Below are 14,140 nucleotides of genomic sequence, written 5' to 3' on the forward strand. Positions count from 1 at the left end.
TCTTCCATAGCACACAGCAAAATCTACTATAGACTGCACTTGCTTTATAAATGTGTAGTCATCGGATATTTGGCCAACTCTCAGCATTTCATGTCACAGTTCTCTGTTGCTGCCAATTGCCTGCTCTCTTCCTTCTATGGGCACTCCTTTGTGCCAGATCTACGAGGTCTTTCTCAATACTATTGCCTCTAAGCTAACAGCAAAGCCAAGGACAACAGTATAATGACATCAGGTATTCTTCTCTGACCTACCAAGACATAACACATCAGACCTTTGAAACCTCCACCAACAATGTCCTTTGGAATCAGAAGAAAAAAAGTCATTTCCAAATAATTTTAAAAACTGTAAATCAGGCCATACAGTGATAGTACACACCTTTTGTCCCAGTACTGGGAAGGCAGAGGCAAGTGAATCTGAGTTCAAGGCCACTCTGATCTACAGGACAGCCAAAGCTACAGAGATAAACTCTGTTTCAACCTCACCCCATCCCAAAAATAACATCTTTAAATTAAAAAAAAACATATCCTTTGTTAATGTGTATATCCCTTTAGACTTTAATTTAAAAGATGTTTCCAGTGTTATTTGATTAATTTTAAAATTTGTGTTATCTGTTCATGTGTCATATGCACACACATTCAAGTGTGTGGAGGCAAAGAGACAATTTACCTTCCATTCCCAATTTTCCCCTCTTTGAGACAAGTTCTCACCATTTGAGAACCAGCCATTATTCTAGGCTGGCTGTCTCATGAGTTTCCATCTCCTAAGAGCTGATGTAATCTAATGCCACCATGCTGAGTTATTTGTTCATGGGTTCCAACTCTGGTCCTCACAAGCACATTTTTTCCTGAGTCTTCTTCCCCACCTCTTCATTTTATTTTTACACTTTATATTGAAACAAGACTTTGAGTAAAAAGAGGGGAATGTTTTTTATCATATTTTTCAACTATAAAACTTTTTACCAATTGTTAGCTAAAGTGATAGGAAACAAAATACCTAATTATGTATTCTGTAAATTTATCCATAAGGCTTGAGGGTGAACATTGTACTTTTCCTCCTGAGCCTTAATGCATATTGCAGAACAGAATAAAAATTGGATCAATGCCTATGCAAGCGAGTTCTTTCAACTTTGGAAACTGATTTTTTATGTGGAAGCACAGTCAGGTCTCAAGGACAAAATCCTAATAGCCCTTTGATGTCATAGTCACAATAGGGAATTGGGTAAAGTGGTGGAAATAATATAATAAGCGAATCCTTCATTGAAATTAACTGATTGCTAATAGAACAACAAATATTTGGGAAGTGCATTTACAATACTGTATAGATAGAGAAGTGGAAACTATAATTAGTGAAATCTTAAAGCCTGCCTTATATGAAACATAGAATCAAGATGATATTCCAAGCGAATGAAATTTCCAAGCAAATGAAAAGACAATCCTTGACGTTTCTATCAAGGGCATGTGACTTAATAATTACTAGTAATGGCAATCTAAAGATGTCCTCAATGCAGATATATTTCAAATAGATAGTTCTTCTTTTTTAAATTAATTAATTAATTAATTTAAAATTTTCACCTCCTCCCATCCTCCCATTTCCCTCCCTCCACTCCCCCTCTCCCTTGCTCTCCAGTCCTAAGAGAAGTCAGGGTGCCCTGCATTGTGGGAAGTCCAAGCCCCCCCTCCATCCTAGGAAGGTATGTATCCAAACAGACTAGGCTCCCAAAAAGCCAGTACATGCAGTAGAATTGAAATCCAGGGCCATTATCATTGGGTTCTCAGTCTGCCCTCATTGTCAGCCACATTTAGAGAGTCTGGTTTGATCACATGCTCGTTTAGACCCAGTCCAGCTGGCCTTGATGAACTCCCACTAGATCAGTTCCAAATATATCTGCTGTGGTTCAATGGTCTGTACCCTGCCAACTGATTTTTAATAAAATGCCGATTGGCCAGTAGCCAGACAGGAAGTATATACAGGACAACCAAGCAGTAAGCAGAGGCAGGGCGACAAGAAAAGGAGAATTCTGGGAAGAGGAAAGCTTGGTCTGCAGTCATGACCCAACCATAGAAGAAATAAGATGTGTCTGCCTCACTGAATGAGGTACTGAGCCATGTGGCTAGCATAGACAAGAAAAATGGACTAATATAAGTTATAAGAGTTAATAAGAAGCCTGAGCTAATGGGCCAATCAGTTTATAACAGAAAAAAATAACAAAACAAACAAACAAACAAAAAGATGTCCCCACTGAAAGCATAAGCCTCCTCCTCCAAATAAGTCACACTACTGTAATATGTCACAACTAGTAATCTTCTACATGCTGGGTATAGATTTTGTCTTACTCAGAAAGTAAGACCCATAGTCTAGCAGAAGACTAGCATTAATAATTCACTACTCATTGTGGCCAAGAGGAAAAGGTGAGGAAAAAGTGAAGATTGTTCACATGAGAGACACACAAGATAACATGGGTGGTCATGGTGCTGGGATGAAGGGGAGAGAGAGAAGTATTTATGAAGTGCATGAAGGAAAAAGCAATGGAGCAAAGTAAGCAGGTACCAGAAACATAGGCTAAGGAGCTTTGGACTGGTTGAAATCTTGGACATGTTGGTTGTTACAGCTGAGATTTTAGATGATGGATAAACATGATCCAGAATTCAACTAGCAAGCCAACAGTTTTTCCAAGAACTGAAAACAACAAATAATTCATTTGCCTTGAACTGTCAATTTCCATTTATTTCCATTTCCATAAGTGGTTGTGACAGGGGATGAAGAAATGGTTCATTGGTTAGGATCTCTATATACACAATCACAGGAGCCAGAATTGGGATCCGAGTATGCACATACTCAATGGCACAGCCACACAAATGCCTTGAGTCCCAGTTTCATGTGGGATTGATATAAGAGGTTAGATGAGGCTTACATATGAAAGAGGACAATTTTTTTTATTTTTATTTTTTTTTTTAAGTTTCCATTTCTGCCCCTCCTCCCAACACCCTCCCACTCTCCCCACTCCCCCTCCTCCTCCCTCTCCATCCCTAAGAGCAGTCAGGGTTTCCTGCCCTGTGGGAAGTTCAAGTTCCTCCCCCCTCCCTCCAGGTCCAGGAAGGTGAGTGTCCAGACAGACTGGATCCGCAAAATCCAGTATATGCAGAGGAAACAAGTCCCAGTGTCATTGTCAATGGCTTTTCAGAAAGACTCCGGGCCAGTCACATTCAGAGAATCCGGCCACATTCAGAGAATCTGGTTGGATCACGTGCTCGTTCAGTCCCAGTCCAACTGGCCTTGGTGAATTCTCATTAGATCAGTCCCCTTGTATCAGTGGGTAATAGCATCCCTCGCAGTCCTGATTTCCTTTTTCATGTTCTTTCTCCTTCTGCTCCTCATTTGGACCTTGGGGTGCTCAGTCCAATGCTCCAGTGTGGGTCTCCATCTGTATCGCCATCCATCGTCGGATGAAGGTTCCCTCTGGTCTTGCCGTCTTTGCTTACATTCTCTTTCCTTCTGCTTCTCGTTTGGACCTAGGGAGTTAAGTCCAGTGTTCCAATGTGGGTCTCTGTCTCTATCTCCATCTATCGCCAGATGAAGGTTCTATGGTGATAAGCAAAATATTCATCAGTAAGGTTATAGGCCAAGGCCGGTTCAGGCACCCTCTCCTCTGTCCAGAGAACAATCTGGGGATCTCTCCTTGGACCTGGGATCCCATTTATAGAAATCTTCACCAACCCCTCATCAGACAAAGGTCTGATCTCCAAAATACACAAAGAACTCAAGAAACTAGACACTAAAACTCTAAATAACCCAATTAAAAAATGGGGTACTGAACTGAACAGAGAATTCACAACAGATGAACTTCGAATGGCCAGAAGACACTTAAGGTCGTGCTCAACCTCCTTAGCGATCAGGGAAATGCAAATCAAAACCACTTTGAGATACCATCTTACACCTGTCAGAATAGTTAAACTCAAAAACACCAATGATAGCCTATGCTGGAGAGGATGTGGAGTGAGGGGAACACTCATCCATTGTTGGTGGGAATGCAAACTTGTGCAACCACTGTGGAAATCAGTGCGGCGGTTTCTCAGGAAACTGGGAAAGAGGACAATTTAGAAGACACCCTATGCCTTCTTCTGGTCTGCTCACACAGTGTACCTATTTGTCCATACCCTCTCAGACATAAATTCACTTATAAATACATAATCTATAAATACATAAGCAAACATTTATAACATAGGAAGTATGTTAAATACTAAACTTCATGAACATTCTCCTTTGAAAGGTCAGCTTTCTATTATTATTAAGGATAAAAGGGTTTTTTTTGTATGTGGTGAGGAGTTACTTACTTTTTGGTTTTAGTCCACCCCAACCACAGTTTCTGCTCCCTCTATTCCTTCCATCCACTCCTCTTCCACTATCCACTCTTTCATATCCCTTCCCCTTATGCTACACTCAAATCCTATCAAACAACTTATCAGGTTCAACTACCATATACTCCAGGATATCCATATTTTAATACACCAAAAATAATCCATACTTATCAAATGCTACAATATTTTAAACGCTTAATGGTTCTTAATTAATTTAAAACAAAAAATGAGAATTTATTTTGACTGACACTGATAAGCATTGTCAGTTCCCCAACAGAGTGAATGGAGAAAGAGCATACTATAGTCCTTTCCAGAGCTGACTCAGAAACTCAACATTCCAAAAGCTGATAAATTATCAATAACTTCCAAAAAATTCAAAAATATGCAAAGGGTTTGGGTCTTTAGTCCTTATATGCATAATTTCTGGCTTTTAAGGACAATCTAGTTTCTGTCGCATGTTTGCTGTCACTGAGCTGAGTGTGTAAGCAGAGACCTCACACCTGGAACTCACTGGGCTTCATGAACTTGTAGCCATGCCATCTTCCTTTCCCTCACTGTAGGGACCTGTGTAATGAAAGCATATATGGAGTGTGATATGTGTGTCAGTGATTGTACCTTTCATTCAAGTCTTAGAATTTTACAATGGACAGGCTCTGTGGTGGTTTGAATAAGAATGGCCCCCATAGACTCGTATCTAAAAGCTTAGAGAGTGACATTAGGAGGTGTGACCTTGAAGTAGGTATATTACCGGGGTTTGAGTTACTTCGGCTTTGAGGTTTCAAACGCTCAAGCAAGGCCTACTGTCTCTCTATCTCTTCCTGCTGCCTGCCAATTCTGATGTAGAACTCTCAGCTGCCTCTCCAGTGCCATGCCTGCTTGCATGCCCTCATGCCTCCTGCCATGACAATAATGGACTAAGCCTTTGAATGGTAAACCATCCCTAATTAAATATTTTCCTTTATAAGACTTGCCGTGGTCCTGGTGTCTCATCATAGCAATAGAAACCCCAAGACTGTATCATACACATAAAGAAAGAAAACAAGAAGATGGGTATTTACTGAGGCCTTTGAGCTTCATTTTGTAATCATGTTATTCTCAAAACCAGACAGATAACACTTTTAGGAAGTTTAAAACTACATATGAGTTATTTTTTCAATGAGTAAATAAGATGTCTTACATGCAAAATCAAAACTATAATACCTTGTATTGAATTCTTATGCAGGTGTGGTTCCTATGACAACAGTCTTAATTGTAACTGAACAGCTGAGTGCATTCTGAATTATTTTGCTGTTTTCTTCTGAAAGATATTTTAAGAATTAAAGGGAAATCAATGATGCTTTATTTTTGCTTTGTGAAGTTTGTTTTGATTTGAAAAAATAGCAGCACTCATACATATATACATACATACATACATACAAATGTACATACAAATAACATTATACAGACTGAGAAAGTTAGATATAGGATGGTAACCCACAGTTCTCTAATTGGACTTAAGACTACTTGAATAAGAAGGAAACCATGCCTGGTACTTGAAACCTAGCTTATTGCCCAGTGCTCGTGCAGTCAAGGTTACTGAAGGAGAATCTACTATCACTACTTTACTAAAACCATATAATTTCCAACAGCAATCAAAACATTAGTTCTTACACCCACAAATAAGTGTAATTATTACTCTTCATCAAATAAACTTCTCTTTGCTACAGATTGAGATCACTACAGGAAACTACAAACAATCAATATGCAAAGTTGTAGAGCCCCAGTTCAAATGGAAACAGCTCCAACCTACAACTCATGTAATATTTTGGACTTAGGGACAGAAAAACTGTAAGAAGCCAAGGATCAGCGAATTTGCCATGAACTGGAGTCTCCTGATCATGTCAAAATGCACATTAAGTCTCGTTAAAATGTATGTGTTTGCATACATAAAATCTCATCTATGTTTGTTCAATATGATCTAAACAAGAATGGCACCACTATACATGCTAAAGTGAACAGGGAAAAGTTCACATGTTCTTAACCCTACACAAAGAACAACAGGCAACTAAGGAATGTTGAAAGAGGGCAAAATAGTCTGCCCTAAGGAAAAGCACACAAATTATTTATCTAAAACTCAGTGGTAAGCCCTGAACACACACAAATAACATTATACAGCCTGAGAAAGTTATATATAGGAATACATATGTACATACCTTTGCATATTTCCATCTAATAACTATTAATAAAAGGAGAGGCCATTAACGTTTTACAAAAAGAGTAAGTGTTACCTATAGGAGGTTTTTAATGGAGGAAATGGAAGAGAGGAATAATTTTATTTTAATAGAATCTTAGATTAAAACAATTTAAAGAAATCATTTAAAAAAAAAAACCTACAATGCTCCAGACATACATTCCAGTAGACACATTAATTAGCTAGAAGAAAAAATGGTTGAACCAGAATGCAAAATACTGGCGTATCAGTAACATAATATAACCATGGCTAAAGCCATAATATTTTATTTCTAATTCTTGGTGGGAGTGAATATAAGATTGTATTTTATAAAGAAATTTTATAACTTCATCAAATAAATTAAAACTTTTAATTTGATCTTCTACCTTTCTACTGCATTAGTTTGATTATCCATAGTTCTGTATTTAGCTTCATGTTTACTACGTTGGCATTGGAGCCCTAGTGCTTCATGTAACAATACTGGACTTAAGGACTTTGGAGAGATGATGGTGGTGGATGAGGCTATAAGTAGTTGACCTGCAAGAAGAAGAAAAGAGGATTTTTTTATCCTTGAAACAAAATACCTGGAATATCCAACTAATGGGAAGAGACATTTCTTTTGACTTATGCATGACTCTAAGACATGCAGCTTATCCCGACAAAGGAAGTATAGCATAGCAGATTCCTAATATCATGATAATGTGCCTGGGAACCCAGCTATTAGCACATTAGGAAGCAAGAAACACTAAACCATATTCAGGACTGGACTATATTATTGAAGACTCACATCAAGAACCTCTGCATCATCAGATCTCTATTTCTTAAAGTCCTCAGAACTTCCCCTAAAGAGTACCCCCACCTACAGACCAAATATGGGACATATCATACTAAAATCTTGACTAACCTTCAATCTTTGGCTATGTAAACCCTACACCACTCTACTTTTCTATTCATTTCTTCCAGAGAGTATATGAAGATAGATCAAGACAGCAACCATCTGCAAACTGCAAAGAGACTTCTTATCACACCCAGAGTATACTGTACCCTATAACTCACAGTTCAAACACTAGAAATATAAGAAAAATGATGTATCATGTGCTGTCTTGTGAAAGTCACATAGTTATTATATTATATAGTGTGAACAGGCTAATACATGTTTAATAAAAGTTCATGAGATAACTGGAAACCTCTTAAGCTATAAATTCCCTGTCAGATAATATACGATCCTTTGTTTATAAACCTCTGCGTATAAACAAAAATAAAGATATCATAAAAATGTTAACATGTATGTATATTTACATATGTTAATATATGTATGTATACATGTATGTATACACACATACACACACGTAGGCATACTTTTTTCTGAAGTTTTTGCCTTAGTTGTTTTACCCTAGTATTATTTAATAACATTAAAGAATATGGAGCCAAATTAAAACTTCATTTAATGTTTTATAATTAAAAAATTGCACCACGTGAGTTTCTCTGGTTCATAAGAACTTTTGTAGTAGGTGAGGAATAATGAATCCATTCTCATGTGGTGGAAATATTCATCTACTGGGATCTGATTTGGGACCTTATTAGATGAATCATTCTCATGGGGAAACCCTAGATTTAGAGAAATATTATAAATGCAAATGTAAAAATCGATCCCTTTGGAAGTTTGCATGCTCTAGTGAGAGATGGTTCATGTTCTTGAAGGTCTCAGGAGAAGCACATTAGCTGTAGGGAAAAAGTGAACAGCAAGGGCTTAGAGTGCCCTGCTGATCTAGTTTTCTTTGCTGTTGCTGATATGAAGAACTTTGAGCAGAACTAACTAGGATCCAGGGAAGGTTTACATTATCTGTTTCTTCCAGGTCATTGAGGAAAGTCAAGGCAGGAGTGCCAGGCGGAAACTGAAGCAGAAACCACTGGGAAATGCTGCTTGCTCACTCACTCTCTGACTCTCTTACCAGTTCAACTTCAGTTGGTCTTTTTTTTTATTTTAATTTTTTTCATATGGTCAGCAAAAGATGTTTTATTGGGGGTTGAGAAACACACATACAGCAAGTACACGGACAGAAACAACCCTCTGCAAAGCAGAGGAGAGACTTGGGATGTCAAAGCCCTAAACGTGGGTCCTTTGATAAAGCTAACTGAACTAAAAATGAGGGTTGCTATCAGTGTCTCACATAATTCTTTCAGAACAGAGTGCGAACTAAAACTCATGGAAGAAACCTGTTTCTGTGGAGACAGATTGAGTAGGATTTCAGTACTGTGGAGAGCTTGGAATGTTTCAGGTGCAGACACTCATTTCCTTTAAAAAGTCGTTCCTTGCCCACCTCTCTGTTGGAACTAACATCCTGTGACTAACAGACTAAAAACCTGTGGATTCTATTAACTTGCCCCCACCAACCCCAAAACTCAGAATGTCATTAGACAGAATCTTAGGTCTACAGAAAAGCTTCCTCTATCTTGCTATAAAGCACCTCTCTGATGTACCCACCAATGTATTTTAAATTTGTCTTTACTTATGATTTTCTTTTTTTCTTTTTAAAATTGTTGTATTAAGCTATATATTTTCTCCACTTCCCCCTTTCCTCCCATCTCCCTTCTACACTCTTCCATGATCCCCACGCTCCCAATTTACTCAAGTGATCTTGTCTTTTTCTACTTCCCATGTAGATTAGCTCCATGTTTGTCTCTCTTAGATAAAGAAATGAGAAACCAGCCTGCAATTCATAACCCCCACTGGTCTTTGTTAATAAAGCACAGGACTACTTACCTAGGGATGGTGCTTCCCACTATGGGCTGGGCTTTCTTAATTCAATAATCAAGACAATCATTCCAATAGAGGAAATCCTTCCATGGAGGCTCCTCTCTCAGAAGTTTCTGGGCTATGTAAAATTGACATTGATTGTCACTTAACCATGACACTTACATATCACAAGTAGTGAGACACATTTTGTCATGGGAAATGAAGGAATTATTTTGTTTAAAGTTATGCGACCTCAAATATACCTTAGCACAGGTCTGGTCATCCTCTTCTGGTTACTGGAATATTTTTCCCCTGAATATGAATATATGGTTTGAAAAACGTTCAAAATTGCCTAGAAATGCTTTGTCATAAAATAAAGACCATATATATTACAGGAGTCTGTTTGATTCCTTTGTCTAGGTTGTCAAACCTAGTCCACTTGATAAATATGCACTCCCTCCTTGATAACCTGGAAAGAAGACCAATTTCTATCTTCCCGTGGGAATGCCCTAGGTTGGTACTCAGTCAATTGGACTTCGGAGCACCCTGAGACTCAGAAATTTCAGCCTTTGGGTCTATAATCCTCCCAAAAACCATCCCTGGAAAGTTCTCATAAAAATGTAGGCATCTCAGGTAATGGTAAAGACTTAATAATAAGAGAACTTGAAAATATTCTCTTCTATCAATTAAAAATTGAAAACATAAAACAAACAAAAAATGCTCAGACAGAGAGCCTGTGAATGAAGCAAGGTATGGCTTCAAATTTTAGTGCAGTATGAAATAAGACCAAATTTATGACATATTAAGATTAAAGAGAGAAAAATAACAGAGTTAAAAGTGTTCAACTAAAAATTTTGAGGCTTACTTTCCAGATGGAATACTTACTGTAATGTTTAAGAAATGACAGACCAAAAAACCACAAACAAGATAAATCATAAATATAGGCATACTTAAAATATAGCTTTTCTTTTTTGAATTTATTGTGTGTGAGGGGATGGATATTCATTTACCTGGATGAGCGCCTGTGAAGGTCAGAAGTGGACTTTAGAAATCTTTCTTTATCATGGATTCCTTTGCTTTATCACACAGGACCTCTCAGTTAAATTGCTACTCCAGTTTATGTGAATGAAAGAAAATCCCAAGAATTTTTCCATTCCTGGCTCCCAGCTCTGGGGTTATAAGATGCAAGGCATCATTATGCACTAATTTTAAATGGGAGTTCGGCAGCTGAATTCTGGTTCCCATGCTTATGAAGCAAGCAAATTATCCACTGAACCATCCCTGAAGCTCAAAAGTTATTCTTTCTTTTTAACTTCTTAAAATATAAATGTCTTGTCTTTTAAAGCCAAAATAATCAATAAATTGTGTGGTTTAAAATGCTTTTTGGGAAATAAAATGTAGTCAGACAGTAATGGTGCATGCCTTTAATCCCAGCACTCAGAAGGCAGAGGCAGAAGGATCTCTGTGAGTTTGAGGCCAGCCTGGTCTTTAAGAGCTAGTTCTGGAACAGGCTCCAAAATTGCAGAAAAACCCTGTCTCAGAAAAAATAAATAAATAAATAAAATGTGCTATTTCTATGTTTATTAAATTTGTGTCCCCTGAATTTTATGTTCACATTCTGAAGTAATTTTATGGATAATACTCTTTTCAGAAAATCCCCTTCTGTGAGTCCTAAAAACAAACAACCGAAGCAATGAACATGTGTATCTTTACCCTAAAGATTTCTATCTGATTTGTCTTCTCAAGGGCATGAATGGAAGTATATGATTTTCCAAGCGAGATTGTCAAAAATGTCCTAGAAATTTGTGAAGAATGATGACTTTGACTGTCTAAGCAAGCTATCACAACACGAGATAACGAGGCCTTTGCAGAGTTTCTCAGTTGGATTGACAAGAGATGTTCCTTTATTAAAAAAGTCAGAGATAGCTCTTGCTGCAGGGGTGTCTTTGCTCCACAGAAGGTCCTGGGAACGGCCCCCTCCTACTCCTGCTGCAACAATTTTTTTGTTCAACATGATCCTGCCCCTCCCCAGATCTGCCCTTTTGTCTGCCAGGTCCTTGGCCCAACAAGAGTCCCTGCTTCTGAACTGAGGAGATCCATCCAGGGGGTAAGTGTGTGCCTGTCCAGCTGAACGGTTCCCATAACAGAGTACAGGCCCCCTCCATTTCCCTAAATGTTTCTGGCCATTCAGCAGGGTGTCTCTTCGGAAACTGGCTTTCTCTAGTTACCCCATCTCATCCTTCCCCCAAGCACTCCTTTCCATCTGCAGGGTCCTTAGACCCACCAGCACATCCTGCTTCAGGGCAGAGGGGATCTCCAGTGCTGAAGGGTCCTAAGAGGGCAGACCAAGAAAGCCCCCAAATACACAGTTGGTCACAGCAAAGATTGGACCAAAATGCCAAGACTCTCCTGGCTGCATTTGAAGGAAGAGATGGGCAGGGGCCAATGCAAGAATTCCTCCAACAATTTGGAAAGCAACGTGACAACACCAGAATCCAGTGAACAAGCAACAGGAAGACTTGAACACCCTATTCCAGAAGAAGTAGAAGAAACCGACTTTAAATGTAACATTATGAAAACAATAGAGGCCCTTAAACAGGATGTGAAAAACTTCTTTAAAGAAATGGAAGAGAAGACAAACAAAAAGTTAGAAGAAATTAATAAATCTCTCTCAAAGATAACCAAGAAAACCAAGATAAAACAATCAAACACGTAATGGAAACAGTTCAAAACTTGAAGACCAAAATGGAGGCAATAAAGAAAACACAAACTGAGGGATGTCTGGACATGGAAAATCTGGGTAAATGAACAGGAAGTACAGAGACAAGTATAACCAACAGAAGACAAGAGATAGAAGAAAGAATCTCAGGCACTGAAAATACTATAAAGGAAATAAACTCACTGATCAAAGATAACAGCAAATCTAACAAATTCTTAACACAAAAGATCCAGGAAATCTGGGACACCATGAAAAGACCAAACCTAAGAATAATAGGGGTAGAAGAAGGAGAAGAATTACAGCTCAAAGGCCCAGGAAATATATTTTAAAAATTATAGAAGAAAACTTTCCCAATATAGAAGAAATATTATCCCAATATTAAAGAAGAATATTCCTATGAAGGTAGAAGAAGCATACAGAATACCAAATAGACTGAATCAAAAAAAAATCCCCTCACCAAATAATAATCAAAATACAAAACATACAGAATAAAGAAAGAATATTAAGAGTTGCAAAGGAAAAGGGTCAAGTAACATATAAAGGTAAACCTATCAGAATTACATCTGACTTCTCTATGGAAATCATGAAAGTCAGAAAATCTTGGATAGATGTGCTGCATACACTATGAGACCATGGATACAAGCCCATACTAACATACCCAGGAAAGCTTTCTTTTACCATCGATGAAGAAAACAAGATATTCCAGGACAAAAACAGATTTAAACAATATGTAGCCACAAAGCAAGCCTTACAGAAAGTACTAGAAGGAAAACCACAACCCAAAGAAGCAAACAACACCCATAATAACACAGACATCTGCCAACCCTCCACCAGCACAACTCAAAGAAGGGAAACACACAAAACTACCACCAAAAATAAATAAACGGAGTTAACAACCACGGTCATTAGTATCACTTAATATCAAAGGACTCAATTCACCTATGAAAAGGCACAGATTAAGAGAATGGATGAGAAAACAGGATTCAACATTCTGCTGTTTACAGGAAACACACCTTGACCTCAAAGACAGATACTACATCAATGTAATGGGTTGGGAAAAGGTTTTCCAATCAAAGGGACCTAAGAAACAAGTGGGTGTGTCTTTACTAATATTTTTTAAAAAAATGATTTCAACCTAAAATCAATCAGAAGAGGTGGAAAAGGACACTTTATACACATAACAGCAACAATTCATCAAGATGAAGTCTCAATTCTGAATATCTATGCTCCTAATATAAAAGCACCCACATATGTAAAAGAAACATTACTAGAACTCAAAGCACACAACAAACCCCACACACTCATAGGCGGAGATTTCAACAAGCCTCTCTCACCAATGGACAAGTCAATCAGACAGAAACTTAACAGAGAATTAAGAGAACTAGCAGATGTAATGAATCAAATGGACTTAACAGATATCTATAAAACATTTCACCCAAATAGAAAAGAATATACCTTCTTCTCAGCATCTAATGGAACCTTCTTGAAAAATGATAATATACTCAGTAACAAAGCAAACATACACAGATACAAAAAAGTTGAAGTAACCACGTGTGTCTTATCAGATCACCATGGAATAAAGTTAGAATTCAACAACAATTCTACTCCCAGAAAGCATACAAACTCATGGAAACTGAACAGTCAACTACTGAACCACCCCTGGGTAAAGAAAGAAATAAATAAAGAAATTAAAGTCTTCCTTGAATTCATTAAAAATCAAGACACAATATACCCAAACCTATGAGACACTGTGTAAACAATTCTAAGAGGAAAGTTTGTAGCACTACTTGCCCACATAAAGAAAATGGAGAAAGCTCACATTAGAGATTTAGCAGCACACCTGAAAGTTCCAGAAAAAAAAGAAGCAGACTTACCAAAGAAGAATAGAAGATTGGAAATAATCAAACTGAGAGCTGAAATCAACAAAATAGAAACACAGAAAACTATCCAAAGAATCAATTAAACAAAGAACTGGATCTTTGAGAAAATCAACAAGATTGACAAACCCCTATCCAAACTAATCAATAGGGAGAGAGAAAACATGCAAATTAACAAGATCAGAAATGAAAAGGGGGACATAACAACAGACACTGAGGAAATTCAGAGAATCATTAGGTCTT

This window comes from Myodes glareolus, chromosome 6 (assembly GCF_982192425.1).
Source record: "Myodes glareolus chromosome 6, mMyoGla1.1, whole genome shotgun sequence".
Lineage (NCBI taxonomy): Eukaryota > Metazoa > Chordata > Mammalia > Rodentia > Cricetidae > Myodes > Myodes glareolus.